The sequence below is a fragment of the Ammospiza nelsoni genome, chromosome Z (genome assembly GCF_027579445.1).
Source record: "Ammospiza nelsoni isolate bAmmNel1 chromosome Z, bAmmNel1.pri, whole genome shotgun sequence".
Classification (NCBI taxonomy): domain Eukaryota; kingdom Metazoa; phylum Chordata; class Aves; order Passeriformes; family Passerellidae; genus Ammospiza; species Ammospiza nelsoni.
The window spans coordinates 34,999,673-35,026,137 of NC_080669.1; the positions used below are offsets into that span (position 1 = coordinate 34,999,673).

The 26,465-nt window shown below is 38.1% G+C and overlaps 1 protein-coding gene across 1 annotated transcript in view; it reads left to right on the plus strand.

Moving 5' to 3' along the window:
* LOC132086270 (guanine nucleotide-binding protein G(q) subunit alpha-like) overlaps positions 1 to 26,465 on the plus strand; it is a 112,514-nt gene that overhangs the window by 13,083 nt on the left and 72,966 nt on the right. The gene's annotated exons all lie outside the window — the stretch shown is intronic.

The following is a 26,465-nucleotide window of genomic DNA, read 5'->3' on the forward strand; positions in this document are numbered from 1 at the left end:
AGATTTTTAAGGTTTATTTTAAGTTTTAATATTGTTGGGATCCTGTTTGGAAGATGGCTGTCTGCTGAGGAATTTTGCCTGTGTAGTTTACTACTTAACTGTTTAAGCAACTGTTACTGAATGCACGAAGTCTTGGTTTATTGTATGATCAGTTACTTAGCAGATGCTTAGTTCTTCAAAACCACTAACTTTGACGGCTAACCATCCAAATACTGTAACTCCATCAGTCTTGGTATGCAATCTCTCCTCTTCCCTCACCTGTTTTTCATCCTTTGGGCTTTTTTGGGTGATAATTCGAGAGTTTCAAGTCAGTATGCCTTCCTAGCCTGTCCTTCTAAAACCTTTGGACTGTCTGACTGCCATTCTGACTTGAATAAATCCTCTGTGTTGTTCATCTTCAGTGGGCACTCTTTCATTATTGCAAATGTGGTCTGTGCTTCCCTAAAAGAAAAAAAAAGAAAATTACATGAGTGTTTTTCTGTGTTAATAAATATTAAGTATTCTACAGCAACAGTTTCATAAGGAACCAGTGTGGCTTGTCATTAAGAAAAAGTGGGGTTTTATGTGGAGCCCCAGAGGTCATCATTTGACTTTTTCTCTTAAAAAGAGGTGAGATTTCCCATGTTTTTGGCTTACCTATTTCAATTTTCTTCTTTTACTTCCTCTCTTATCCAGGCTAGTTTTATTGCTTTTCTTTTTTCTTTGTATAATTGTGGCTGTCTAGGCTGCTTCATGAAATGTTCTGAAATTACTCCCAGTTGTTCCTGTTTTAAATCTAAATCCAGTAACTTACACTTGCAATTCTGTCAGGTTTTTGCTAAAGTAGCTCTTATGAACACAATGTGCTTATAATGTGCCTTTACTACTGGTTTTGAAATTTGCTCATTTACACATAGCAGATGGTGTACAGTCATAATCATATGCTCCTGCAGTTGCTTTTGACTGTGGTTCTGACACATGCCCCTTTTCTTAAGAGGTATTTCTGTATGGTGCTTTTCTGGTTTAGGAATCACAATTTTTAAACTTGCAGAAATACCAAGGTAATTTGCTTGAGACCTTTAGTGTCAGCTACATGGCCTTAGGAGGTCATACTTCTCCATCTTCATGAAAGCACGAGAGGAACTCCACTTGCTTGCCCTTACCTGAGACTGTCATCTGCTATGCCATCAGCTTTTGTTTCAATTTTACTCTATTAGAATTTAAACCAAAAATGTGAAGATCTCTAGCTGCCAGACAATTCTGAAGTGTAAAATAAATCCAGCCACTGTAAAGACTTCAACTTGGTAAATTCTTTCTTTAGTTATCCTCCTTCTTCAAATCAACATCTATATATCAGCAATTCTGTGGGTTTGTCGCCTATCTAGAATATTTTGCCTTTTGAACAAACAGTTCAACCTCTCAATTTTATTTGATTATTCATTTAATTTTAATCCTTCTTCAATTTTTCTGCTAAATAATTGCACTCTGCTCCCCATCCTTCTCTTCACTTTCAGCAGTGCAAGGATACTCTGACCTCTCTGGCCAACCTGCCTTTCAGAATGCTTTTCTTCTTCTTACAATGGAAATTGCCCAAATTCTGCAACTTCCGTCTTCCACAGAAATCCAAGGACTAGTCTCCTGCTCAGAAGTCTGTTGTGTATTCTTTTCCCGTCCAGTAGTTTACCTCCAGGTTTTTCTGTTTCATTCTAGTATAGCACAGTAATGTTTAAACTTGTTAGGTGTCAGGAGTTGTCAATGTTAGGTGTTTAGGTATTTATAATATACAAGATTCAGAGTAATTACTCGGATGGAGCGTACTTCAGCATACTTCCATATTGCTGTCATTACATCTATTAAGTAATGTTCAACAATCCCTTTGAGCTATTAGCAGGGTCTTGCTTGCATCCAAATAGAATGTGATGATGTAAGAATCCCAGTGGTCTGTGCCTACATCTCAGTGCCTGCTGGCTTCTCTTGTGTACTGCATGCACAGTGGTCATGGCTCATTCATCTTGGGAGCACTGTCTGACTGTACAGACCGCACACCAGTCTGTAAGATGTACACTGACCCTTTTGTGTAAGGGTCAATGCTTGGTGAATGCTGGTAGCAGCTGCTTAGCTCTTGTGTGAAATATGAAAACAGCTTTATGTTGTACCTTTAGGAATGCTGGCTTTAGAGGCCTGCTGTAAGAAGTCCTGCATCTTCTGCAGAGGAATCAGATTTATCCTGGGAAAGTGAGTACTTCTTGATATCAAGAAAGAACTGGGTGTTCCAGGACTCAACCACAGTTGGAATAGTCTGGGATACTTACCAGGTACTTTGCTCCACTTACCCTCATCTAGATTGGCAGACTTTCATAAATAGATCTAATCTTGAGAATTTGAGAATATAAAAATATAAATATAAAAATGAGAACTTGAGGCCTATAGGATATAGGACCACTGCTTACCTGTGGGACTGTGTTTTCTTGTGTACCTATAGAGCTCTGAAAGGTCTTACATAATTTTCAGATGTGCATTAACACAGCTGAAGCATGGTCAGGCCTTGACACTGTACTGATGCAGATGCAGCCCAAACACTCTGGGGAAAAAGTTTCCTTATCAAGTAGAGAGAGCACTTAGCCCTCTTTGCCTCTTGCTTGTTGAGCAATGAGTCTGAGGTTAAGCTCACCAGTACAAGAGAGATAGGTGTGGAACTTCTGGAGGGGTTCAAGCAAGGAGTGTCTAAGGTAATGAAGAGACTTGAATACTTCACTGTAAGGAAATGCTGAGAGAGCTAGGACTGTGCAGCCAGGAGAGGAGAAGACTCAGGGAGGGATCTTACCAATTTGTACCCAAAGGGAACTTGCAAAGAGGACAGAGCCTGGCTCTTTTCAGTGATGCCCAGTGATAGGGCAAGAGGCAATGGACAGAGGCTGAAACACAGGAGATTCTGAACATCAGGAAATACTTTTTCACTGTGAGGATGACTGAGCGTTGTCACCGGTTGCCCAGGGTGGTTGTAGCGTATGCCTTCTATTAAAAAAAACATGGTCCTGGGCAGCGTGTTGTGACCCTGCTTGAGATCCTTTCTGACCTCAACTAGTTTGTGTTTCTGTGAAATACAGTAACTGTGCTGCAGCATTGGGTCAGCTGAGTCACCAGGTGACCCTGACCTTTAATCATACAATGGGGGGGAAATCCTATGGGATTTATATTTCATTATGCTACACTTGCTTATCAGTGCTTGTAAGTATAATTTGGTAAGTAGTCCTGGACCACTGTGACCAGTTACCTGAGGGGGAATCAGTGAAATTCTGAACCACTAGTTTTGTGGATCAGAATTCTTGCAGTGGCAGTATGCCAGCATGCTTTTCCCAGAACAGCCACCTGTGCAGCTTAAGTCAGTCTGAGAAGACAGCAAGATAGCTCATTACCCTCAATTGTGGGCTAATATAGGGCTGTCTTTCAGCTGATCCCTGAATAGCTACAGGACTGACACAGGCTGTAGCTTCAAGCTGTTGATTGTCGGCTGGGCAGCCTCTGAGCCTGATCCAGTCTCAGTGCTCCTGGTAATGTCACATCAGTATGCATCATTATATAGGGTAGTTATGGTTTTAGGGGTTTGACATGTTATTATAAACTAAGTAGACACAGCAGGATTGAAACCCTCCAAGTTGTAAAAACACACTTTGGCAACATCCTGAGACCATGTTGTAAACTAGGTGCAGGATACTCACTGTGCATGTAAGCCCAGATCAGTGCCAGCACATCCTGGTAAGCGGCACATGGATGCGATCACAAACTGTTGTTTTGGTGATACTCAAAAAGATGGTCTGTCTGTTGTCAGCAAATTCTTTTTGTAGAAGACAAAATTACTTCTGGATAAAGTAGCAGAAAGAAAAATAGTCTCTTCTCCTACCCACAAAATACTGGTAGTATTATGCTGCAAAGTCAGAAGATTATTTGCAGAGGTGAATGTTAATTCTTGGTGTGTACATTCATGAGAGAAAGAAATGGATAAAACTTGTGATTCTCTACAAAGGTACTGTGCACCAAATATGTGTATTCTAAAATACATATAAATAACTTTTTGAAATAATCAGCCTGTTCAGTCAAGGTTGACAAGATTGTAAGGAAGAAGTGCGTGTACTGCCAGTCTATAGCCCTGACATGCTTAGGCTGGGTACTGGAATAGCAGAGCAACCAGCACCTGCCTTGGCTCTCGGCAGAGCTTTACTGTCTAAGCGGACAGGACTTTGCTTTTTAGTGTGTGTGTGCCTGCTGGAGGGCCTGGTGGCTTCCCATAGGGGAATTTTGGGAATGGTGGGGCAGGATAGAGGCTTTTAAGCAGAGAGGCACCTGCTTCCAAAGTGAGTCCTGCTCCGTCCTTTTTTCTTTCTTTAAGAATGCTCCTCCTAGCTAGTGTTTGAAGATGAGCCTGTACCCTACAGTTGAGTGATGTGGTACATCGTATCTCCCGTGTCCCATCTCCATATCTGCTGTCTTGGTGTCCACTGATGACTGTGGTATCTGGGACAGTGAAGCATGAGTAGGCTGTGAAGCACACCTTACCTGTCTGCCTTGGCTGTGCTGCAGGGAGGAATTGGCATGGTGTTATGGTAAAACATCTCATTCAGTACAATTAGGGAGATGTGAGACATTTGTCAGGTTGCACTCGAGTTGGAACCTTGGCCCCATCCGTAGGTCTCTGTTTTTAAGACTGGTGCTCAGTGGTCCTATAGAAACTCAGCACTGTTTTTCGTGAGGAGGGCTGGACCTTAGCAAATGAGCGTGTAGTTGTGCTTGGATCTTTGCTGTTACTTTCTATAAATGTTACTTTTGATGTTACCTTTTGGAAATCAACTCTTGGGTTTATTTTCCTCTTGTCATAACACTGTGTAGTATTGGGAATTTGTTTTTTTGATGTTGGATTTTGGTTGTTTTTGGAGCTCTCAACCTGTTGGATTTCTTTGCATCTTAACCTGTAAAATCAAATGATGGCAAGTTGTTTTCCAGGCTCTCTTGAGGTAATGCCAGTAATGAGTCAGCTGTTTGGGAGTACACTATTTTCTTCTCTTTGTGAAAACCAGTAAATGGAAAGAAGGGAAAAGCCATTTGAATGCTGAATTATCTTTTCCCCTGTCCTTAACAGCCTGCTTTAAATGTACAAAAGCCTTTGCCTCCTACAAAGATTTGTCTTTTAGTCTTACCCACTTGCCCTCAGAATAAGGTATGTTTAAAATAAAAAATCAAAACAAAAAATAAGGAAAAAAACCCCACATCCTTAGAAAAAACAAACAAATCCCAGAAAACAAAACAAACCAGCCCTCTTCTGTGTTATGGAGCTACCTTGAAATATATCAAGTTTGCAGTTGTAAATGAAATTCACAGTTTTGCAATTGTAAATTAATTGTAAATAAAAAATAAGCATTCCTGCCATTCTTCTTTGGACTTGCCTTTTTAATAAATCTGCTTTCACAGAGAGGGGAAAAATGATTTTCTGATGAAGTTCTTTTGAGGCAGAAAACCTTCCTGAACAGCTTGTAATGCAAATTGTGAAGTTTATTGCCTTCACAGTGATCTATTTCTCAATTTCAGGCAGTCCTTTAGCAAGCAAGGTAGATTATTTTTTAGTCCCTCAGCAAGCAAGGTTTTTTCTGATTATATGTTTTGACATGAAAGTCACCTAGGAGTATTTCTTCTTTTTCTTAAATTAATGGTATCTCTGTAATTAAGTGTTTTGAGCTGCTTGTTCTGCCCAGTAATCTCTTTGTAATTATGGTGTTATGAATTACATTTCAGAATTATACTGGAAATGACACCAAGCTTTATTCTGGGTTCAATTAATGAATCTGTATCATCATTTCTCAAACAAAATTATGATTCAGACTGATCTAGGGTTGGGTTTGGTTGAGTTTTTTTCTTTTTTTCTTTTAGTTTACTTTGTAATGCTTCTGATGCTGTAAATTACCTGGGAATGACAGCATGTTGCCAATTTTGCTGGTTTTCTGCGATTCACTTAAATAATTACTACAGTTTGATCATAATGCATGATTCTTTCTTAAATGATAAAGCTTTAATTCAGGGCTTCGTGGATCATTATCTTACCTTCACACAATAGGTTTTCTTTTTAGGAAAGTGTCATACTGAAACTAAATTTTAAAGTAGGGAAAGTAGAAAGGCAGTAGCTGTTACTTTCATAGGTGATACTGCTTCCCCCTCTAGCATGTCACCCAGTTTATACTCTGAGATAGAAAAGAGACTGAGGTAGCAGAGAGGTGGATTTTAGTTTACATTGGACTGGAAATGTTTGCCTAGGAGTAGTAAGTTTTTCATGTCTTAGCCAATACTGCCTTAATGTCTGAACTAAACTTCATATTTTAATATCTTGGGAACATCTTGTTACAATTCCATAAAAAGTGACTATTTATAGAAATTCCTTTTCATTCTTTCTATCGTGTACAATCAGGTACTTATGTTTTTGATGGCACCAGTAGTTAACTTTTTGAGAAACCTTACTGTAAAATGTATTTTAATGTTCTCTTTCATTTAGTCTAACCCATGTAGTCATACTGGTAATTGGAAGTAATTTTGATTAATATTTTTGAATGTGTACATGAAAGATCCTGTCACTCTACTAAACATCTGTTTAAGAGCATTGAAGTTCATTAATTTATTTGCAGTACATCTAGCTTCTTTAGTCACTGGTTTTTCAAACTGCAACTTTTGACATGCTTAGACCACCTGATGGTTTATGTTCATCTTCATCATGCCATACTGCCCAGGTGAAGAATCTGTGCAGAGGGATTGCAGGTTTCCTGGAGAGAACTGTGACCTCTGCTAGCAAGCACTGAAGTACTTATCAATCCTTTGACCTGATTTAGAAGCCCCGAGAGAACTGGGTGAATGAGTAAGCATGTGCCTAGTTAGCTAGAACTGGCAGGATCAGAAGCTGAGACAAACTTTTGATCAAGGGTGAGAACATGATCACTTTCCTTCCTTCATCTGGCAATACATCCTGCTTTTCAAGACATGGATGCGTGATACATGGTAGTGTAGTTGGACAGCAGGTTATCTTTCTTGAGAGGTTAAAACTGGGAGTTTGAACTGATTTTGCCAAACAAGAGAAGGTAATTAAAGTTCTTCTGTGTAGTCTTCTAGCTGTCTGTGACTAAGCTAAGCAGAAAGCTGTTTGAAGTAGGAAGGGTTGTTTTCTCCTGTAGTTGTATTTTGAAGCAGAGAAAATGTCCTCACACTATGTGAGGCTTGCTCTGGACTCCTCAGATGAGCCCCCTGGGGCTGTTGCCATACTGCAAAACCTAGGAGGTAAGGAACTCTGGAAGCATAAGTACAGTGCCAAAATGAAACATGAAAGGTAGTAATTAACAAAATTGCAATCTTTAAAGTACTTATTAATAGATTCTTTATATTGTCTTTGGTTTTATTAAGCAAGAATAAATAAGCAGGAAATGCATGAGAACAGCAGTAGGTACTTATTGCTTCTGTTGTGTATAGCAGTACTATTGAGGAGTCATTTCATTGTTGATGGGTTTTTGGATCCTGACTGATAAATAACATTTTAAGATCCAGAAAAGCTTATATTATATGGACAGATTTCTGCTGAACTGAACAGCATCCTAGCTAAAATCAATGCATGTGCTTTGACTGGACACATCATATCATTGTTAAGTTCCATGAAATAAAGCTGCTGTCACCAGAGTGGCTTCAGCAAGTGGATCAAAGTTGTGCTGGAGAGAAACCAAGGGTGTTCCAGATAGGGGTTTTCTTGTTTATACACTACTGTCTTATTGGATGGTACCTGCACAAGAGTATTTGTAATAAGAGGGAATAGCCACATAGCACTGCAGATTTTCAAAATATTGCCCACCTACTAACAAATCAGTCACTCTGTCACCTCCATAGGGTTCATAATTACTATCCCTGTGGTGATAGGTGGGGGAGTGCAGAGAAAGGCCATTCCTGAGTTAGCAAATACTGTGAATGAAGAGTGGATCTCTAGGATAAAACAGTAGGTGTGGAGAACCCAATGTCCAAGGGTTTGTTTTTTTTTTACTTTAGCCAGGTCTAATCTGATCCTAGGGACTAAATCTCTGTTTGTAGTTGGAATGATTCGTTGTGGTCCTTAACTTCAATTTTTGCTTGCTTCGTTCTAAAGAAATCTATGTTCTCACCTGGGGATACTTTGATAGCGGTGGGAAAGAGCACAGTCCTTGAAGGAGTTGAGGAAGTTTAAGCTAGGTTCAGAAGAGCACTTTTGAAATAAACACTAGTATATGTCTGTGGAGAGATTTATTAATAATTGGTTAGCTGAGAAAGGTTACATATCAGGTTAGCTGGTCAGTTACATATCAGCACCTACGCCTACTTCTGCATTCCTATGGTTCTACTTTTGATACTTTTCACATATTCTCAGGATATATTCAGGAATATCTCTACTCCCTCTCCTCATGTTGCAGCAAGGTCACTGCTGACCTTTCCTTTTAGCTTGCTGACTGCTGGCTTTTCTCCTTCAGCTTAACCAGCGGCATTATTTCAGCGTGGCCTTTCTCAGCTAACCAATTATTAATAAATCTCTCCACATATGTCCACCCACAGGGACATGGGACACTCCGGCAGGTGGTTTCAGGTAGGAGCTTCACTATGTCTACAGGTTAGTTGTTTAGCCTGAAGAGAAGAAGGCTCAGGGGGTTTCTGCAGCTACCCAAAAGTGGTTGTAGCAAGGTGGGAATCTTCCAAGTAGCAAGTAATAGACAAGAGGAAATGGCTTCAAGTTGTGCTGGAGGAGATTTAGATGGGGTGTCAGTAAAAATTTATACATGGGAAGAGTTGTCAAATACTAGAACAAGATGCTCAGGGAAGCGATCAAGTCAGCATCCTTGGACAGTGCTTAGGAATGTGGTTTAGTGCTGGACCTGGCAGTGTTAGGTTAATGGTTGGACTTGGTGATCTTCAAGGTCTTTTCCAACCTAAATGATTCTATACTTCTGTAATTTTCAGAGCTGCTAAGGGCACTTCAACTGAACAGAGATTTGTGCTTGCAAAGCGTCTCCCAATAGCATTTTATATACATGAATCTGGTCTTAGGAATTGGCTGTTACTTTGCATGAAAGTGATGGAACTCACATTTCACTTTTCCCTGTAATTGCTGAGTGATAATGAAATATTAATTCTTTGAAGTAGATTGATTTATGTTGAGAAACATCTTCTGATTAAGTCTGATTTTCATGAAGAACATGAGCTACTTACTCTCTTTTTCTGTGTTTCAGTGCCAGAAGTAATTAGTCCATTATGTGCAAAAACTTGGATTAAGTTGTCCTCTTTATGGTCTTTTTTGTTCTAAATTGTCTGAACCATTAATGACATTTCACTCCTCCTTTGCTTTGCTTTCGATGTTGGACCCTGCAGTAGGTTTAAATTGCAACATAACTAATTGATCAGAGAAGTGTTTATTCTTTGGTTAGGCAGTATCTTTGTTAACATCTAAATTATCAGTCCTTTTTGTTTGATTTGACTTCTTGTTTCAGCTAATGATAATTCATACTGTCAATTCATACCAATATTCTTCAACAGAAGCATCAGAAAAATAGATTTTAACAGATGCTTTTGATCTTAAAAACAAGGAGTTGAGCAGGGAAAAATACAATCCTTCTAGGCTGATTTTTTTCTGGAAGGAAAAGAATAGCTATCCTTCTGTCTCTCTTTGCATGTGTAAGTATATTCAGGCAATCTTTAAAATAATTTTGACCTATAGATTTTATGTAGCTGCACAACAGAGCTATTAGAATGAGAAGTTTGATGCTGGCTTTCCCGTATGTTGGTTTTGTATCTACAAAATTATTCCATATGGAACTTTTTCATGCTTTAAGCTGAGCTAGATGCCTTTAACTTGATGTACAGTTATCTTTCACACATTCCTCAGGAGATTTTTGGCTACCAGTAAAATTGGGAAAGAAAATTTTAATTTAGTAAAGAGACAGGAAATTTATTTGTATAAATTTGCTTTTTGAAAAGCTTATTTCATTTCAAAGATGATCAGTTCAAGCAAACAAATCATAGTGTAATTATATGATGCATTAGATTCTACCTGAAATTGCTGGTAAAATATATGAAAAGATACATTTATTCATGTAGCATTATGTTAGCAATCCTTCCTTGCAAAAGTCAAATCAGTATTTTTGTTTAATAACTGGTTCATGATAGTACAGTCTTAAATAATATGTACAGTATTGCATATGAATCAATAGCCATGTGTCAGTAGTTGACTTAAAGGAGCTGTCTCCTTGTCCTAGGAAGTTACCTTGGTGATGCAGTGGCTTTCACTAGTTGCAGTCTGAAACCCAGTGCTATAAGTGCCTTCCAACATAAAGTTTGTATATTGTTCTTCTACAGAAATAGAAACTGTTGCATTTCAGTCTTGGTAAGTCAGAAAATACCTGTGCAAGGGAAGAGAAGAATTTAAGGTACTTAATTTTGGCTTTAGGCCACAGCATTTAGGGCTTTGAAGATGTAAAACTTCCGTTTTAAATTTCACATGCCTTCCAGAGTTTAGCAAATACTTGATTGTCTGCAGTCATGTGTTGTTTGAGAGCAAAAGTTTTTGGGTTATTGGAAGTCGATACACAGTATAATGTACAAGTCCTTGCTTCTGCGCTTACTTCTTCCCAGGTTGCTGTCACAGTATCTATCTTCTACTAAAGATAGCCTAACACAACTTCTTGTGGAGAGTATGGAGTCAAAAAGGAATGTGTGTGATCATGGAATGCCTGTAAGCAGAGTTTTGAATAAATCCAAATGGCAGGGTGGAGGTGTAGTCAGAATGGAGCATCTTCTCTGCATTGAGATTATTCTTGATACTGCATTTTGTTTTAAAAATCTTAAGTATGCCAAGCAACAACGAAGGTAACATTTTAGTAACTGATTTGAAATGGATAGCTCATGCAGAAAAATGGTATGTGGTTTTTTTTTCTAAGTCTCACTAAAATCTGGCATGCACATGAGATTTATAGGGAGGCAAAAAGCCTCAAGAAAAATAGTGCTGAAATTGGTGCTTGTTGGTTAGGTACCAGTAGTCTTTAAAAGTAATTAAGAAACAGGTCATTAATAACTGGTCTGTTTGATTGTTTAGTGAATAAGTGCGGTTTTTTTGTTATGAGAATTAACAACAGTAACACAAAAACATGCATAAGGAACTGTTCAGAGGACTGGTACATCACACACAGCAGCTGTAACCACACTGTGCTGAAGTGTTCTCATTCAGGTAAATATATGTTTCACCTCTTTGTTGAGAAGGAATGGGATCATGACCTGTATGCCTAGTTGTGTGACATAACGAAATAGCTTGCCAAAGAATTGTTTCTCAATTAGAAGTTAAAAAGCAGGTTAATAATAAACTTGTAACAGCAGAGCTGCAATAGAATAGAATCAGAGAATTAGTAAAAATTTAAGTCTTCTACTTTCGTCTGATACTTCAGTTTAAAAATGAATTAGTTTCTATAAAGTTATATACATCATTCTTCAAATACATTTTTCTTCATTTGTTAATATGGTATAATATAGGTGAAGTCACTTTTTAGGACAGTGTTTAAAGGTATTTAATCTTCTCATTAGCTGTGTAGTGCAGCAAGATTTACTGAAATAAAAAAGGACTAACAAATCAGTTTGATAACACTTGACATTTCCAGGTAACTGCACTACCCATGCAGAAACCACTGTGGAGCAGCTAATACATGGTAACTGGTCACACCATGGTAACTCTCTTCTTAGACTCTCTCTGATCTTAAGAAACATTTTAGGTACTTTGATTAAGTGATAGGCAGAGAATTTTGGAAAGCATTTGATATTCTTTATTTCTATTCCTTGTTTTTCAAGAATACTTCTAAAATTATTAAAATGGATATGCAGTATACTTTATGTCTACTCTCAGTTTTTTACCCTCATTCATATTAATAAGGCCATACTTTGCAGTAATCTGTTGGGACTACTTAAAGAGTAAGGATGGCAGAAAAAATCCTTAATAAGGATCACAGGAAAAAAGAGCAGGGGAGGGGTATGATTAACCTTTCCTGAGGTCATTATTACTTTCTTTAATTTCTTTTTCCAAACTCTCCAGTAACTTAATTTCTTTGAAAAATGATTGGTTTTTCTTTACTACTGACATGAGAGGAGTCAGTATGTAGAAGAAAATAATGCTTGCAAAACTGGGGAGAGGTTGTAGGTTGCTTAGGGGTTTTCCCCTGCAAATACCCTGAACATAGCTTTAGTCCTCTTAGTTGCAACAACGTTTGCTCTTTTTTTTTGAAGTTCTGGTAGTTGAAATTTAGTTATTGACTGTAAGCTGCATAGTGTAAAAATCCATATTTTTATGCTAATATTGTGCATTTTCTCTTGTTTTCTGCTGCAAACAGATTGCAGGAACAATTTTGCACTCACAACTCAAATTTCTCTTTTTGTTATGTTCATACTTTGGAAATTTCTTACTGAAGTGTAGGAATCCCTCTCTGAATTTTCTGACTTACCAAATTTTTGTTGGGGAAGAAAGAATTTGGCAGTTTGAAGTGAAGTTACATGATACTTACACAGAAGTGCTAGTTGTTGAAAACTTGCGCAGAAGCCTTTATTTCTTCATCTTTAGAAATAAAGAAAGCTGTTAAGATGGCGTGAGAAAACTTGACCAGCAAAACAGGCGGTCTCTGATGACAGTCAAGAAAGATTCATATTTATCTGGGCAGAAACATTCATCTTAGATTTTGTATCAGGGAATAACACAGGCCATCTGGGATACACTGGTCTGTTGTCTAAAACACATTTCCATAGCTTTGTGCTTTGTCAGCCATAGTGAGAAGGTAGTCTTTAACTGCATATTTTAGTCAATGAAATTGCTTTATCTGATTTGATAAACCTAGAGTTTGGTAGATAACATTTTCCCAGAACTGCAACAATATAAAGACCATCCCCAAAACACTTCAATTGTCTTTTATGACACTTGTTCCCATGTGGCAGAGATTAGAGGACCAGCATCCTTCCTCGTCTAATGAATGTCAGAATGCTTACATGATTTTGGAGATCATGTTAAAAGAGACAATTGACTTCCTCATGGCAAACACTTTTTAAGTGTTTTAGATAATTGGTAATTAGTGTGAGGTGTTGATTATACTGGATGTGCACGTGTAATTCAGCAGCCTGGGAGGGTGCAGTGGTTACCCTTTTACTAATGCTCGAAGGCTTCCAGTGGTGGATGGATCTGTAGGGTAAGACACACACTGAAGCAGCTGGGCTCTTTCTTTCTCTTCTCTCTTTCTTTCTCTTCTCTCTTTCTTTCTCTTCTCTCTTTCTTTCTCGACAAATGAGACAGTTGGAGTCAGCAAAATATCCCAAAACCTGACGAATGACCACAGGAAAAAAGGATAGTTCAGAACTTCCTGGTTATCATATTGTCTTCTGCTTCCCATTGTCTTGAAAATAAGTGTTGCAAAGTGTGGACTAAGGGTTGGCTGCTGTGCTGAAAGTGTCATCCTTGTCCTTTTTTACACACCTCTTGCTCCTCAGTGTGACAGCAGCCAAATGGCTCTATGTTGCTTGTACTTGAAGGCTGGGGAAGGAGCTTAAAATTCTCCAGAAATAAATTCTGCACCATGACTTCTATAGGGAACTGCCTTGTCAGCTTCTAGTCAGTGGGTGGAGGAAGGGCACTTTCCCGGTACTCCCTCCCTAAGGGCCAGGCTGTGCCTGACTGGGGAGAGCTGGCTGGCAGCTCCCACTGTCATGTCCCAGGCAGAAATTGTTTCGGCCACACACAGCTCTCCTCTGCTGGCACACACAGTGCAGAAACCTGCGGGATGAGGCTGGACAGCTGCTGGAGGGTTTGGGTGAAGGCGTGCGCCTTTGTGCTTGGTGGTGATTTTGCAAATTTTGCAGACCAGTAGGGAAAGCTGTGTGGAGGGACCCCACACAGATGGTTAGAAATTGTGACGTTAGTGGAGAAAAATGGTGTCTGTCTCTATTCTTTGTTTTGAAAATTTTTAGTGTTTTCAGCATTTGTACTCTCCATAAAATCAACTTTATTTCACAAGATTCAAGGCCTTTAGAGCAATAGGAGTGTTATGACATGGGGATTTTTTAGGAATATCTAAAAGGTGTGGGCTATTTTCTAGTCATGTAAACTATTGCATGTTTCGTTCTGCCTGCCTTTCTTTCTCCTAGAACAAGCCTTATAATAAAGAGAACATTTTTAATATCTTCTTGGATTTCCCAGATTTTTTCATTATAGATTTTCATACAGTCCAGCCCTATACAAAAGGGATCAAAGAGTACATTTTATCAAAAAAAGTCTTAAAAAAATTGCAAAATTGACTGCGTAAGTCCAAAAGAAGTTGGGGGGGATGTTTTGTTTTGTTTTTTATTGTTGCTCTAAAGGTATATAAAGAATGATGCAAATGGAGAAGTAAATACAGAGATGCCAAATATAATCACCTTTCAGCATCATTCCGTTGTGGTTGTTGTGAGTAAGTTCTTGTTTAGCTTTGAATGGTTAACTCTGTGGTTTGTGGTGACAGCTGGATATGCCCTTGCTTGTTTTGTTGTGGGGTTTTTTAGTTGAACTGAATTGGTAATTAAAAAAAAAAAAGAATGTTGACTTGGTGAATAGCATTTTATTAGCCTAAAACATAAAGTATTGGACTCAAATACTTCTTATTTGACTATTGTGCAAAGGATTGACATGTTAAATAAATGTTTACTTCCTGGAAGTAAAAGTTTCCTCTATAAAGAAAAATAATGGCGAATAGAAACTAGTTCTTCACTCTGCCACCTTGTGTCTGTATGAACTGCACTTGTGTTACAGTTCTTTGCCCTCACAGTTAAATTTATTTCTGCTTTGGTGTACTAAATAAGAACAGGAACAGCTTCATAGTGTTATCATGCTTTTGAGTATCTTTTGCCATAGCACTGAAAGTGGCTAGAAGTGTATTCAATGTAATCTTTTTTGAAACCAGATGCCAGTACAACAAGTGAAAACCAGAATTGCATAAATGTTCATAAAATGAAAACCTGTCACCATAGAAAGCCCAATTACTGAGGATAGTAAGTGAATTTAGAACTTTCTCTCAGATGAACCAGGATTTATAATGCAAGTAACTTACTTAAATGCAAATGAACAGCATGTGGATTTTAATTATTTAAACAGAAAACCACATGTAATTTCAGAAGAGGTCAGAGTGATGAGGCACTCAAGGAGAGAAAGGAGGTGACATTTCCTAAGTTACATATCCATGTGTAGGTGGTACATGCTATTGGCTAGAATAGCTGATTTTGAGTAAAACAATAGTTGTTTCATTGAATTCAGATGCCATCTAGTTAATGGATTTCTGGAGATTTCTTCTAAGAATGTAAGAGTATCCAGCAAAACAATGCTTTCCTGTGACACAATTTTAACTGAGTTCTGAGTGTGTTATTATCTTATGGGTTTTATTACCTTTTTAAGTAAAAAGTATTACCTTTATAAGTAAAAAGTAGTTATTTATTAATCTATGCAGTCTTTGTTTATAGTACATGTGTAAAGTGAATAAAAATACAAAAAATCTAAAAACTTTCAGAGTACGTAATAATCTGGTATATAATCAGATTATATAATCAGGTCTAAATAAATATGTAGCTTCAGCAACAAGGTTATTATAAGGAGGATCTCCTGAGGAGAACAAGAGTAGTGTAGCTGTCTGTTTTGCCATGTCAGAGATGTGACTGGAAACTCTTCCTTTGAGCTGCTGAAGTTGCTCAGAGCAGGGCAGTGGCATGGGAGCTGGGCCCTGTCTGGGCAGTCTGAAGGGGCACAAGCCATGAATGCTCTCTCTGTGATGCTGTCGTACTCCAGAGTGGTGCCACCTGACTTTCCCTGCTGGAGAAGCAGAACATTGAGATGTCACACAGTTCAGCCATACCAAAGCGATGCTTTAAGCAGTATGCATGCTGGGACACTGTGCTGTTAAAAATGCAAATGCAAAATGATGGCACCAGATACTTTGACCATAAAATCTGCCTGCTTGTCCCTGTTCTTACTGATTGTGACAGTCCGTGTTCTTACTGACCCAGTAGTAGTTTTCATCCGTCACTTTAGGCAAGCATAATGTTTATTTCGATTTTTCATCTATTTGCTTGAGCAAATGCAGCATCTGAAAAGAATACTGCATTTGTCATGTACTAAGCATGGAAATACCTATATGATGTAGTGTGTATGTTTAAAGCTAGCAAGGATGTCCTCTCAGAACTTAGCTATTTGATTTACCTTTTTTTTTCCTTAACAAAAAGCAGGGATTTTTGGGGGGGGGGTGGAGAATCTAATTATAATTTTTTTAATTATAAAATTGTTCCTTGCTAATATTACCCTTGACCTGATTTCTTAAATTCAGAGTGCCAGTGGTATATTTATGTCTTTAGAGCCTCCGTCACTTTATGTGTGTATGTATGCACATGAAAGTATGTGCACAGATGGTATTTATATTCAAATATGCAAAGAACATGATTAAAACGTGATTTGTTCATTCTTTACTTTTTCAGTATTATTCCAAACTTCCTAGATTTGAAATGTTTCAAGTAAGAGCTACAATAATATAGCAGTTCTGTCACTCCTATCCAGCTAATGAGCTGACTTGCCCAGGTCCCCTCTCCTTGTAGGAGGAAAAAGTGTACAAGGGGTTGTGGTACCTTCATTTTGGTTGTACCTTCATTTTGGAGGAACTGCTTAATTAGTGTATAGCTTCTTGGAATACCTCAGAAGACATAAAATATGAGAAGACAGCATAAAAACTCAAAAACTAGTGACTCTCCAGGGGAAGTAGCATCTCAAAAACACTCTCAAGTTAAGGATGGTCTGCCATAAGCTGCAGGAAATGTGCCACAAATGTGCACAAACTGTGCTTTCCTCTGGGTGGATTTACAATGGGCTTGGCCTCAGAGCCTGCCTGGATTTCACAGTGTATATGCACAGCCCTGCTGGTGTGCACCAAGGAAGACGTAGAAGTTGGGAGCAACACTGTGAACGCAGGAACAAGCAGAACGCAAACCCAGCATTTGAGCCTCTCACAGTATTTGTGGGATGAAAATAAAAATCGAATCATATGTTTTTACTTGGATAGCTGCTGTGCCAGAGCTTCTTATCATGGTTGTCAGCCTTGCTGGGCTCTGTGTGCACCTTGGGGGTGAAGAGATGAAGGAACACTGCCTGTAGTAAGGGACAGGTCTTTTGGGGACGAAGTCTTTCCAGTGGCTGCTAAATAGCCTCTGAGAAACTTGCACATGGAAGGAGGCTGGCAAGAGGAGCATCCCTGGGCTCCGAAGGCCTTGTCCATGGGGTGAAGGACAGCCAGGAGGAGCTTTGCCTTGTAGGGGATGGCAAAAGTTCTTCCCAGGGCTACTCACAGCTCCTGATTTGGAAGCAGTCTCTGCACTGGACTTGCCTTTGAGCTCCCCAGTTCACCTCCTTTTTAGGTCTCCCAGCAGTCAGTGTCTGCTGAAGCTGCCTGCCCATTCTATTTTCTGTTAGTAGGTTTCTTTGTTCCTTATAAAAGGCCTGAGCTCCCCCCACCCCACCCTCCTTCCAGTTTAACGCTGGGATCAGCTGTAATGACAGTGATATCCCAAATGGAGTAACTGAGTTGGTGGCATGTGGAGTGAAATGGGTGCTCATTCAGTGAGAGGGCCTGAAACCGGGTGTGGGTGGGTTTCAGTTACCACAATCTCTTCAGTCTCCCTGGGGAAGGAGGAGCAACGCCTTCACAGTAGCATGAGAGAAAGGGGTTAAATGCTAGAGAGAGATATTTACTGTAAAACTTTCGCTTATACCATTAAGTATTTCCTTTATGATGCTCTCAAGATGTGTTTCCTGGGGAAACCAGGAAGATACACAATGTGTAATATACACTTGTGAGGTGTAATATTAAAAAAACTTATTAATTACCCCAGCTGATTCCTTACTGCAGTCAGTTCAGGGCTCTGCTTTCAAGACCCTGCACTTTGTTTGTACTTGTTTGTAGTTTAACTAAAGAAAAAATTACTTCATCATTTTAGTGCTGGGGGTATATTTGAGGCTTGAAAGAAACCTCTGTCTCTCCTCTAGTACTGCCTGTGAATGGACCAGGGAAGCTGTCTGACAGGTATGCGCATACCAACATCTGATACATAGTTCCTTTATGTTTCTAGTGTAAGTATTATAGTGACACCAATAAGCTGACTCTTGTCTAATGACGTCTTTAGCATCAGCTGTCATGTTATCATACTAGCGCAGAGGTCACTGAGAGCTCTGAAGCATGAGCAGCAAAGAAGCAGAAGCAGAGGAGACCAAGAGAACAGCTTAAATATCTTCCTCAGGAGTATGTAACCTAACACAGAAAGACCCCAAATAGCTTTGTGGGAAAAATATTCTTCTCTTCATGTGTAAGAAGAACCAGCAGGATTAGCTTTTCTTTCTTTCTTTTAAATCATCTCAATCCATATGAAAATGTTCTTTCTTTGGCATGAATGAAGAACATATAAAAAAGTGGAAAAACAAAGAGGTTTTCTGTTCATTCATTTGTGGTTTTCTTCTGTAAGGAGTGCTTCATGATCTCTAGACTAAAGCCTGGAACTGGGGTGACTATCATTCTTGGAAGCAGTGGCCAACCATTCTTGAAGAAAAAATGTTCCAAAATGCTACAAAACAGTTGCTGTTCTTAGTTTCTGATTTCAGATAATAAGATTTGCCATCAGCAGTGTTACTTGACCTAAGTATTGGATCATAACAAATATGCTATTATTCATATGACTTGTTTTCAGTAAATTTATATTTATACTAGTTTTGTTATAGCAAAGCAATTTACTTGTATGCATTTCCACTTGTAAGAAAGAAATGCTGCACTGTGTACTTTCAGCTCTGGGATGGAGCCTTTTTGTATGAAGGGTAGGTCAAAAGTTTATATCAGGCTTTCAAAATAGAGCTCACAGGCATAGAATAGAATAAATATTATTTTTTAAAAAACCTTTGGAAAGGGTGTTTTCATGTTTTTGGACTTAGTTGTCCAAAAACATATTGTTATGCTAACATATTGTTAGCATAACATAGTGTTAAACAAATTACATAATATACTGTTTTATATTGGTATTTCAGATGGATGCAAATGCACATCTAATATACTCGGAGTACTACAGTACTTCTTTAAAGCACAGATTAGAGAACAGGTCACAGAATTTCTAGCTATACCTTACGAAAGCAGAACATGCAAACTATAAGGTTTTGTGTGTTTGATAAATACAGCTGTTGTTTTGTTGATATGTTCTTGTACATGATAATTATGTTTCCAGATAGAACATACCAATAGAGAAATATTCACCTTTTGCAGTTTTCTGTATGGTGGAAGAATGGTAGCCCTTGGCATGGGGGAAACATAGATGGCCAAACTCTGTTGCATTATCTTAGACATGAAGACCACTTTTTCTGAAGACATAGGGTTTGAAGTAGTTAAGATATTTACCTTCCATAATAAAACTAAGGGAAAACTATTGCAATTTAGAATGCTACCAGTATTTATCCTTGCTTTTGATTAATCATAGTGATTTATACTGTTCCTGAAACAGAGTCTCTCAGAGTTGATAGGAATAAGAGTTGTGTTTACCGGTTCATAATCCCTCCGACTAACAGAATGTGAAAGAAATTTGAAAGATTTAATTATTAATTAAATAAATTTTATGTATCTTCCTTAATAAAAGTTTAGAGCTAACTCAAGACTTTTCTTGGAATGCAGGAAAATTTTAATCTCGTACTGAAATTCCTGGAGAATACTCCTGGAGACCTGCAGGACATGTAGTGTTCTGTGGCCTCTCTCAGCCTCCATCATTTTTAGTCCAGCTTAGGTGTAGAGGTGATGAACTGTAGGTGTAATATGAAGGAAACATAAAAGATTTAAACCCTAAACCCTGTCTATCAAATTAGTAGTTAAGCTAGTTTTCACAGAAAATCAGATGGTGCTCAGCGTATTATTACCATTTTAATAAATAGCTTACAGAAAACATACATGTTGATTTATGAAGAGTTGTGTATTGTACTGATCTCAAAGAAGATAATAAATGATCAATCTTGATTTGCTTGTGCCTTGGAATCTACTGGAGTCTGCTTTCCAACACCCTCATATAAACATTCATTTGAAATTAATCACACATGTTTGCAGACACCGATTTTGCCTTTCCTCTGTGCTAGGGAGGTAAGAGTTTGTATGATACCTGCTTTTATGAATGCTGATGTTTGCTTCTGGTTTTGTTTGTAACATTTCCATCGAAGAGCAGCAGCCAACAGACTGACTTTAAACAGTTTGCTGTTCAGTTGAGTTGTGAGTAGCATCAAGAAAATATTTTTGAGGTTGAAATTTGATTTGTGATGCTTTTTCTGCACAGATGAGTTCTTTAGGCAGAATTTATCAGAGCTGCTCCAAACTGTATAAAATGGAAAATAAGCACAGACTGGAAAGAGCTGATTCTCTTTAGGGAATCTGTGGTTTATCAGAGGGATCCTTTCAAGAGAAGGGAGGAGAAGGTCACACAAGGTGGGATCCTGTCCTGCTTTGAACCCATTTACAAAGCTGTGCAAATTCTTGAAGAATTACTTGACCTCTGTGAAGGCACCTAGTTTATCTCTTCTCTTGCATACTTGCTTCTGAATTACACCTGAACCATAATAAGATACCTCTAAAATGGTGACAGTTATCTGTTTGTAGCTATAAAAGATAAGGAGGAGGTTCTGTTTTGTTGGGTGGGGGCTTAGGTGTTGGTGGTATTTTTTGTTGTTGATTTGTCTGGTTGTTTTGATTTTTGTGGGGGGGGGGGTCTTGCTGGTTTGGGTTTTTTTGGTTGGATGGGTAGGTTTGGGGTTTTTCTGAATTGAAGGTGTGGAGAAGAGAATGCTGACTTTCAGCTGCATAATAGTAGTTTTGCTGTGTAATTTTGATTATCTGGCACAAAGCTGTATTTGATTAACTGCATTTCCTGTAAAAGAGTTGGAGGTTCTGGTTCACAAAAGCTTGAATTAACATTAGTTAAGAAGCTACAGAACATCAGCTGAATTTTATGTTTCAATTCTATCTTCCATTTCCTTCAGTAATTCAGTATCTGTCTTAGGCTTTATTGTAGTGGTCACTTGAACTATTTTGAGTGCATCACTTGTACAATGAGGATGGGCGTTTTGTTTCTCTAAGTTTGTGGCTGCACTAGAATGACTAACTTTATTATAGTCTCAAAAACAACCAGATCAAATTTGTAAGAGGATTTTTCTTCTGTAGAAAGCACTCAAACTAGCTGTTCACATAATGGCAGGTATTCTTTCCCCTTTTTTAAGGAAGATGGTCAATACAATTTCAATCACATAGGTAAGAAAATGATGGAACAACTTAGTAATATTTTAATGGATAACATTTGCTTAGTTTTTCATAAATATTTAAGACATTCAAGATTATTCTTGAAACAAATTGCTCTACATGAATTTAGATGTTTCATATTCCTTATTTGAGGTAATTTTGTACTTCATGGGGTACTTCATAAAATTCTATCCACCCTTTTTTGGAATAAATATTTTCTCATCTTGCTCTTTTTTGTTGTTCCATTAGTAATTCATGAAATAGTATTGTGTAGAATATTGACAGTAATCTTAATGAAATGTTTATTAATTATGAAAATGATACAGAGGAGATAATTCAGTGAATAGTGAAATGATCATATGCTTACTCTTTTTTAAAAAAGCAAGTGGAATATGCAAATGTGCCTTTTAAGCAAAACAAGTAAGAAGATTGTGTAGTGATTTTAAATTAAAGATATTCTGTCAGTGGAGCAAACACTTGGCAATAGAATAATATGTACCTCTCTCCCATGTTTTCGAAGTGGTTCTTAACTTCAACCTGTGTACTGTTAAGTCTCAAAATGCCATCACTGAGGTTCTCACTTTTTTTTGCTTTTTGTAGTTATTCTGTTCAGTTTTTAATATAACTGCAAAACATTGTGCTATTGATATAGGAACAGACTTCAGGAAACCTTAGTTCTCTTTCTGGCTTTTTTTTGACTGAAATTTGAGATGTTTTCCTGTTTCATAGGCTTTTCTGTAACTCTAAATGAAATGCCATTGAAATGTTTCCTAACATCAAGCAACTCTTGTGAGGTTTAATCTCTTAATGTCAGTTAGTAAGTTGGATAATCATACAAGGAAGATATACTGGTTCTACTTTTCATTTTGTGAAAAATATTAATATGCCTACTGTATCCATTATCAGCACTGGTAATTCCTTACAAGAATTCTGTTTATGTCTCTGGATGAGTTGTCCCTGAAATTCTTTGGTGTTTCTATGACCAAGGTGAAAATGGTCAGTTTCAGTTATTAACTTGTAATAGTATAAATTGGTTGTTGGTGTAGGTTGGTACTTGTGTATCTTTCAAGAGGTATGATACAGTGATACAATGTCATTGAGGTAATACTTTTTAAGCAATAGAGAAAAAAGTTCATAGAGTACTAGCAGTCTTCACTTAAAAAGGACTGCCTGATCAATAGCTGTACCAACTTGAAGCAGGTCAACTCAGTTGTGGCAACTGTTGACAGAGGTGATGGCCAAGGATCTCTTCATATGATGTCAGGATGAGAGCGCAGGCTGCCTGGGCGCATGACCGCATCAGGCGGACTGAGCTGTTTGTATGGGGGACCCCTCGTTTCCCTAGCCTTGCTGCCTTCTTTTGATGGAGAAGTGAGACTCTAGTTCCGCTCCAGAGCTTGGACAGATACATGTTGCAGGGTGAGGTGGCGAATTTCACTTCTACCTCAGGGAGTTTTGCTACAGTCTTACCAACTGAATATCCCTCCCTGCAGCGGCCTCCAGCTGTGAGCCTGAAAGCTGCTCTTCCGAGTGGTCGGACAGACTGGCTTCTCTGCCTCAGTTCCCTGGAGGATCTTCATGCATTCCATACTACATTTTAACTGATTTGTCACCTACAAAGCCAAGCTGGTCCAAGACCGGAATTCTGCACAGTTTCATGTTTTCATTTACCCATACTTGGTTTCAGTGGAAATGTGATCCAAGCATTCCACTGCTAGAGCAGCAACAGACCAAACCATATTTTTTGTTTTCTCTAACACTGAATTAGTGGTAGCATGGAGGACATTAAACTTTCTTCCAAGTGAAGTACAACTTTAAGTGAAATCAAGTATTTTTCTTTTCATGCATTGCCTCTCTAGTACTGTTTTAGCTCTTACTCATCCTAGGAATTACTCTGCTACTTAGTATCTGATGAGGTTTATTGCTCCTATTTTCTGTAAATCTATGAGGCAATGTACAACCAACTGCTTTGTCTGAGTACATGTTTGATGAAACTGTGGTTATAGTATGGTTCTGCTCATCTGTGTAGGATGTTGATTTCACCCTTACCCATGAATCTTCACTTTCCAGGTACTTGTAGGCTTTCTTTCTGCATCTAAGCTCCAAGATGAAAGCCAGTTTTCTGCAAATGTACACACTGTTGTTTTGACAGTTCCTAATAAGTGTGTGTGTACAGTGACTAACAGGGTAGTGGATTTCAATGGCATTTTCCTTCCTTACATGTTAAGAATGTCCTCTTCTCTCTAATTTAATATAAATTTTCAAACAGTAAAATAGCAGGGGTTTTTTGCCCTTTCATAGGTCAAACTTGGGGGAAAAAACACTGTCAGGTGTAGTTTAGCAGTCTTTCTGTTTAAGAGATGTCAGTGTGAATTTTGCTTAGAGAATGGTATGTTTGTTGTTTTAGTTAAAAAACAGCCTTGTATTTGATCTGAAGATACTATACCTAAGATTTTTTTAAAGTTGCAATGCAGAGAAATGCAAAAACAAATACAGGACAACCATACAAAGGAAAGGCTTGTCATTCTAGGCTTCTACAGTTGTTTTTCTTTTAAATTAGTCTCCTGTATCTTTTTTGTCAGTCACCACAAGTTCTGAAACCTCTCTGCCAGTAGCTGCATTGTCACCTATGTTTAAAGGTTTTCCATAAGTTTTGCAGAGCAAAGAATGTTGTATTTCAACATTCTGTATCTTGATTTTTGCAGGAAGTGTGCCAGGAGAAATAAATTGTACGTGATATGTATATATCTGGGTGTAAGTGCATGCATAAGGATCTACTCTGCATTTAAGCAATCTGGCTTCTTTTGATTCTGCTTGTGGATGTAATATTGCTAGAAGTACTTTCAGATCTCTGCTTGTAAAATTCTTGATGATACCGTAATTGTTGTAGTTATTAACATTTCAAGAAAAAAAACCAAAGAGGTTTTCAGAAACTTTCAGTTTTTAAGGTGCTAAGCTCTTAAAAATTTTGATAATTCTCTATGCCATGATTGAAGAGTTCATCACTATTACAGACATTTCTTTATTATTTTTTGATGACAGTTAATCTTTTTTCATTCATTAGGTTGATTTTATCTGAGAAGAAGTTTAGAAGTCAGATGATGAACCATGTTGTGTGCTTGAGTCAAGAATGTGGGGTTTTACTCTCACAATATTCAATTCTCATCTAAGTACTAGACAAGGAGTTATATTGGGACTGGAGAGGGGATGGGGAGGGAAAGGTTGAAAGTAATGTTTTTTAAAAGATGAGGGTGTGTGGCAGTGGTATTCTGATTATGATTGAGTTTTAGGTACATCGTGTGGCCTCAGCAGTCTTCTGACAGATGAGAAGATACTGTATATCTGGCTTCAGGGAACTGTCTTGACCAATGTAAAGGTGCTGTGGTAGCCAGCAGAAAATTGGTCTCAGTATAGTTTTATCCCCCATTGGTTCATTCTGCTGATCCACTGCACTGCTGTTTCACCTTTGCTCTTGTCTTGTATCCACTGGAGGTATAAATAGAATGATGGTAGCAGAAGCAGTGGCTAACAGAGCCCATAAGGCATTCATATCCTCTCAGAAGAATATGTAGATTTTTTTCTTATGTAATTTCGGGTTTTCTTTTCACCCTGTGAAACAGGCCCACTCAAGGGTCCTGTTCATGCTGTTACGCAGTGTTGTTTTTGTTTATTATGGTAAATGGTAAAATTTTTAGACTGTATTGCCATGATGTATTTTTTAGCTTGTTCTGTAATGAATGGTTGAGGCTGTAAAAGGCAGAAGTTGATACCAGTCAGTGTCTTGATGTCAAGGGAGATGATCTAGCAGCCTTTTGTTACCTAAATGGAGCCTACAAGAAAGCTGGAGAGGGACTTTTATGAGGGCATGTAGTGATTGGAGAAGGAGAAATGGCTTTAAACTTAAAAGAGAGTAGATTTACATGAGATACTGGAAGAAATTCTTTACATGTGAAGGTGGTAGGGCACTGGCACAGGTGGCTCAGAGAACCTGTTGATGCCCTATCCCTGGCAGTATTCAAGGCTAAGTTAGATGGGGTCTGAGTAAACTGGTCTAATGGAAGATGTCCCTGCTTATGGCAGGGGGGTCTTGTGATTAGATGATCTCTAAGGTCCTTTCTAACTCAAACCATTCTGATTCTGTAGTAGGTAACATCATGTTTGATTTTCTGGGAATGTGTGCATAAAGAAAACCTGCATTAGAAGTTTTTTATATGTGTGCAGGAAATTGGAGTGATGGTTTCAAAATTATGCTTGTGGTAAGGGCAGAAGATTTTGGAGGCTTAGATTTTGCAGTGTGTGCTATCTCAGAAATAGTTAAGGGTTACTCCTATAAACTCCACTGCTGTGAAACACACTTTTTTGAGAAGACACCAAAAACATTATCTAAGAGGCCTATAAAGCTACCTTGTTCTGGACATGAGTATTAGGGCACAAGGCATGAAATCTTTACAGAAATGATTAAAATAAAGACGAGGCTGAAAGTCTGAAAACCACAGCACTGAGCAATGCATTTTGCTTTCTGCAGAGCTGAGCAGCTGAGTGAACACAGGGCTTATGTAGCTTTGCAGGTTCAACTCCTCCTCTTAAGCAAACACAGGGATAATATAGATAAGCTCTCGTAGTCATAGAGGAGCTTGTTGAATTGGAGAGAAGGAAAAATGTGTGTTGTAATCTTTGTGAAGTTTCCAACAGAGATCTTAACTTTAAGTTAACAAATAGTCATATTTTATCAATAAATTACTTTTAGTACAAAGTATAAAAAGACATGAAAAAGATTTAGTGGAAGGAATGACTGCTTATTGATAAATATGAATCAAATTTTAATTAACGGTGATTTCATATGGTTCTGAGATTGAGGTTTGTTGGGCTCTGATTGTTCCAATACTAGCTTAAAACCAAAAAAAAGCTGCAACCCAACCATATCCCCTCAAACAAACAAATTAAAAACCAAACAAGTAAATACAATGAAACTGAAAACCCAAACAAACCGACACCCCTGAAAAGAAAAACCAAAAAACCAAAACACATATATCTCTTGCTTGTAATACCAGATTACTGTAATGTCCTGAGAGTTAGCCTAGGAAGATTGTTTTTCTTCCTTTCAGAACTTTTGTG